This window comes from Pteropus medius, unplaced genomic scaffold (genome assembly GCF_902729225.1).
Source record: "Pteropus medius unplaced genomic scaffold, Ma_sr-lr_union100, whole genome shotgun sequence".
Classification (NCBI taxonomy): domain Eukaryota; kingdom Metazoa; phylum Chordata; class Mammalia; order Chiroptera; family Pteropodidae; genus Pteropus; species Pteropus medius.
In genome coordinates, this window is record NW_024340849.1 from 1,231,114 (window position 1) to 1,236,630 (window position 5,517).

General features: G+C 50.1%; 1 non-coding gene across 1 annotated transcript; it reads right to left on the bottom strand.

Moving 5' to 3' along the window:
* Positions 1 to 310: 310 nt before the first annotated feature.
* LOC120589620 (5S ribosomal RNA) lies at positions 311 to 429 on the bottom strand. Its single transcript, XR_005649549.1, has one exon. It is a non-coding gene; the product is annotated as a 5S ribosomal RNA (ribosomal RNA).
* Between the last annotated feature and the right edge of the window lie 5,088 nt (positions 430 to 5,517).

Below are 5,517 nucleotides of genomic sequence, written 5' to 3' on the forward strand. Positions count from 1 at the left end.
AAACCGCTTAATTAACGGACCGTGATGGGAGTGATAAGCCAACATCCAAGGGAAATTACGTGGACCTCAGTTAAATTGAAAAGCACGTGCTTTTCCAAATATTGACCAATGTGGTGCAAAACTTAGTTAATACCTTAATTCAAATATGAACAGTAATCATTCATTGCTGTATTCATACACACATTACCTATTACTCACATTTGGAAGACAGATTTTAATAGCATAATTTTTTTTTTTTTTTAGGCGAGGCAACCCTTAGTAACCTCACGGATCGCAAGGAACTTGTCAGCTTACAATCCCTTATTTTTTATGCCTACAGCACCTGGTCTTCCTAGCTGGTCTCCCATCCAAGTACTAACCAGGCCAAACCCTGCTTAGCTTCCGAGATCAGACGGGATCGGGCACGTTCAGGGCGGCGTGGCCGTAGACTAAAATAGTGTAATTATTAGTAAAAAAAACAAAAAACAAAAAACAAAAAACCTCTCTCATGAGAATTAGCAGACAGGGAATGTTAGAATTAGGCAGCAAAATAACCACTCCAAAACCTTAAGCAATATTAACAGAAATTGCTTTTATTAAACCGATCACCTCGTTACGTGCGGGGACCGAAGGAATGACAAAGATAGTTCATAAAAGATTCCTGTGAATTAGAAGCGAATTGGTACTGAGAGTCACCCCGAGCTGCAGTGACGGCTGAAGGCCGAGGCACCTCCCGGAAACCACCAGAAGGCAAACTCCACGCAGGCGGGAGCCGTGCGGTCTCGTTCCGGACGACACCCTTAACGTTCAGAGACAGTCTCGGTAAGGGCGCTGATTAATAAAATATGTCTTGATCGAAAGAGTAGGTGAATGAATTTTAGAATTCTACAGGTGAGATTTTGTTTCATTTAGTGTCCTGTAAGCCGTGGATCCAACCAGTATTCGGTTGGTTTCGTAAGTGGCACAACCCAGACCAGTCAGAAATCATGCATCGCACTAAATCGGCCGTAGAGAGGTCGACACAGGGCGTCGCGCATGCTTTAGTCCCTGCCTCCCTCCCCCGGCCCGACGTTTGGGCGGGCAGAGGGGCACGCGGCACAGACCCCTCCCATGCTCCCCAGTTCTCCCTATTCCTCATGCGGGAGAGAAAAGCGTTTAAAGATGGGGAAGCAGTCACATTTAAACCGTTTGCTGTTTATAAAAGTAAGGATCGGGGATTCTTACCATTGTCATAATAGCAGACTTCTGGGATTATAACTCTGAAAAGGTCCAGTCTACGGAGACCACGAGGAGTTACGGATACAAGTGTGATGAGCTGAAATGATCTTAGGAGGAGGAATCTCCTTGTGGAATTTATAAATCACAAAAGCGGTCTCCAGAGCAGAGCCACAAACTACGGAGTTTGATTAGATCTTGCGACCTAGCTGATAATAGTATGTATATCGCTAAATTACCCATTGGCTTAGACTGTAATTATACTATAATGACTGGCATTATATTATTCATCATGCAGAATTTAAGGATTACTTCATGGAATTCTCCTACGTATAAACGGGTCGATACAGGCATATCACACAACTAAGGACAAGCGACAATTGGCGCTTCTCTGATGAAAGAGCTGGGGCTCCCCTCCTGCACGGCAGCTGCCGTCCAGGGCCACCGCCCCAGGAGAAGCAGGCTGGAGAAGCCCCAGCGCCGCTTACGCCCTGGCCTCTGAGAAAAATCGTGTTTGAAAATTTGCTTTGATGTAGCCACAAAACATGATTCTAGCAATTCGCGTGGACGTGGAAAGCATTTTTTTGCCTAAAGCCTCATGGAAACACGTCCTCGGCCGGACAGTTCTTCGTGCGGAGCTCCGTCGCGGCCTCTGGAAGACATGTCTGTCCTGTGCCAGCATTCCGCGAGGGCTCTGAGGCGTGCCTCGGCACACCTGCGAGCTCGCCTCGGCACACCTGCGAGCTCGCCTCGGCACACCTGCGAGCTCGCCTCGGCACACCTGCGAGCTCGCCTCGGCACACCTGCGAGCTCGCCTCGGCACTCCGCGGAGCGGTCGGAGACCCTCTCGTGCCTCTGGGTCTAAAGGAGAAATACAACTTGAAAACTGAAAGGAGGTAAATCTCGTCTATGTTAACGCGAATGTGCACGTCATTTAAAAGTGAACGGATCTGCCACACGGTCACGCAATTGTAGTGCGGCAAGTGGCGCTTTGATGCTTTGCTTTATGATATTGTTTATTTTCCTATTTCCAAACCGAGCCTGGGCTGGTGGTGCGACAAACAACACACGGACCATCACTCTCTCTGGTCTCAGATCCATTTCTCGGCGGTCGTAGCCGAGCTAAGTCATAGTCCCACTCGAATCTTTGTGTCCTCATCTGCGAAGTGACCTCGAAGAGCTTCTCTAGGTCCAAGATGCCTCGACGAAGCAGGGAGATGGCGCGGCCATCTCGACTCCCGCTGTCGGGGCCGTGAAGACGGCGCAGATGCTGCTCATGAGTCACTCCCAGCCCCGTAGCCACAGCCTCCCAAACCGACCTTTTCGCTTATGTTCAGTGCTTCCACTAGCTTATTAAGCTGACTTTATTTGGAATTTGTTGACATTTACCATTTACAGAGTCAACAGATTTACACAGGAACCTGCCACACGTGGCCTTGATGACAGGACATTCATACTGTGCTGATTACAGCTCATCCGAAACTGAAAATACATGTCGCTGCGTACCACCCCAAAGCCGCATGCGAAATGATGATGCCCTCAGCTTTTTATTTTCAATAGGAAGGTTTTTACAAGAATCTCTCTATAATCAAGCCCCAAAATGTTCCGTGGGAAAACGACCCTCACAAATTGGTATCCCGAGGACACCTGCTGGAAGCTCGGTGGGGGACAGAGCCCGTGTGCCTGAGTGGGGAAAGCAAGGCGGACCCTGAATCCCTTGTCCTGAAAACAAAAGCATGTTGCAGCAGGATGTAAAACATCCGTGACGGAAAACCAGAGGCCATTGTTAAAAAAAAAAAAGAAGAAGTTTTAAGGTAAAAAAACAAACAGCAAACGCAATGAGAAAAGGAGGCATCCTACGTAACTCTGAAAAATACAGCTGCGACACGCTCAGTGGTTTCAGGACAGCGGTTCTGTGTGACGACGCTCTTGACGGGAATGAGCGAGCGAGCCGCGATCATGGACACTCTCCCCACTGGGCTTCGGACGCGGGGATGTTCTTCAGAGGTGAGCCCGAATCTGAGGCCGCACGCAGGAAGCCTCTGAACTCGACTGTCTCCATTTCACCGTGGAGAGGTCAGGTTAGGTTGGGAGCACAGAAGGGAGATAGACTTCCGTTGTCAGCAGGGTCCTGGGTACAATGAGATATAAAGCAACCTGGTAAAGGTCAAGCCTGCCATTCACGAAACGTCCGAAAGGGAAATTTTGATTTTTTTTTTAAATAAAAGGTAATTTGATCCACCAGGGCTGAATGTTACATGAGAAGATGCCCCACTCTGCCCTGATATAGACACAATAGTGCTTCAGGGAACAATGACCAAAGAACCCCCGGGTCTGGGTGAATATATCGATTCCCTCTGAGTTAATAAACGTGCAACAATGAGGCCCGCTAATCAGGGGGCGCTGGCGGAAATGCCACCCCGTCCTCCTGAGAAACGTCGATGACCCGATTTTTACTTATGTGCGATTTCTTTATTCATGTTCACAGCCCCCAGCACGGCCTCAACAAAGGCACTTTTCACGATCTTTAGGGATTGCCAGTCGAGATTCTGGTCTGCTTGCAAACAAGAGAAAGGCTGTTGTTTACGAGGACAGAAAGTAGAAGACACACAGATATGGAGGTCACGGTGGACTTATTAAAAAAAGAGGTCGCTGGACCAAATGCCAATTCTATCTTTAGAGCTGAATTTTCACCCAGCTCTTCCTGCTCTGCGCCTCCGAATGCTGCACTCAGCAGCCAGGCTGCCTTCTCCCCCCAAAACAACCAGCGACGACCCACCTCCAGCTCCGCGTAGGCCACCAGATGACCCAGCACAGAAAATCGACACGTCAGTCACTTTTAGAACTGGCGATCGGAGGAACTGCAGCTGTCACTCAGAACTGGGGACGAGAGACTGGGGTCTGGATTCCACCGGCTGGATGCCTGGCCTGGAGGGTGAATTGGGGGAGTCTGGCCGGAGCGCCCTCCCACGGCGGCGAGGCTGCGGGGCCTGGCCGTCTGCTGAGGCGGCGCCCGCATCTCAGTTTTTATGGCTCGCTTGCCTTAAAGGAGCTCCACGTACGTTGTAATTCAAAGAATGATTCCGACGACGGTTCTGCGTGGAAGCAGATAAACGTCCATTTCCTGCAAACTAAATCAGGATTGGACAGCAGCTCGGACTTCGCGTCACTATCTGCTGGTTTCTTCCGCACAGGTGGCCACGAGGTCCACTCCCGCCTCGCGCCCTCCGCGGTTTCCCGAAGGACAGGCCCATCCAGATCGAAAACAAGACCTACTGTATTTGGTTACGACACCGGCACGTAAAAGGGACCTGATTCTCTGAGATATGTAAATTTTCTTAAATAGCGTTATTCTTTTTTTTATGCTTTTTGTTACCAAATTCCACATGACATCACATGGCTTATAAACATCAAGTGTCCTTACTGCGATCGCCCACAGGCTGCCTCCAGCCCCGGTCTTCGACGACCTGAAGATTTTCTTATTCTTATTATTTGTTTCCCAGAGCTTATCAATCTCAATCCGCAAATATTTTCATAAAGTTTTAATTTTCCCCCATATTGACCCTAACTCTTAAAAACATGTTAAGAGCTCAGACATTTTAGATCAGACATTGATTTCTTGTTTAATTCTTTTTCCTTCTGGCACATTTTTCAAGAGCCCTCATTTCCTTTGGTTCGAACCGGCGTGATGGGCGCTGTCTCTTTTGCGGAGGACCCAGCTAGATATTACCCCCGGGGGGCGGTTTTCTTCTGCGCGTAGAAAGTGGTTGCAGAGGCTCGAACCTCCACATGGAGATGGTCCAGCAGCAAACGAGGAAAGGAAACAGCAAAACCCACGAGCTTAGAGCGGGAATTCGGGCGTTTTTGTAAATTATTGAAGTTGCTGGGTACAGGTGTCTGTCGTGTGTCACACTCACGGCACGAAGCGCCCCGTGAGGCCTCCCCGCCCTTTCTCATTCCTTTGTTTTGGTGGCGGTTGAGGACAGAATGATCAGATGTGTCTTTATGTATATGAACTGGCCGTGAAATACCCGGGCCGCAGACGGGGACTGGGTGTCGAGGACACGACGATGTGGGGAAACTTGACTCGCGGGACTCGGCCATGAATCCGCCTCCCGCGGCCGACCCGGCGAGGGGCAGGTGGTCTCCCGCTAGCGCCCGAAACTCTCGCCTCGGCTGCATCGTGACCGAGGTGGGGATGAGCGTGCGTCCCCACGCCGGGCACGGGGCGCGTTCCCACCAGGCTCCTGGAGGATGCCCGGAGCCCGCGCTGGAAGCGTCCCACAGAAGCGCTCGGTGGATTCTCCAGCGCTACCGCTCAGA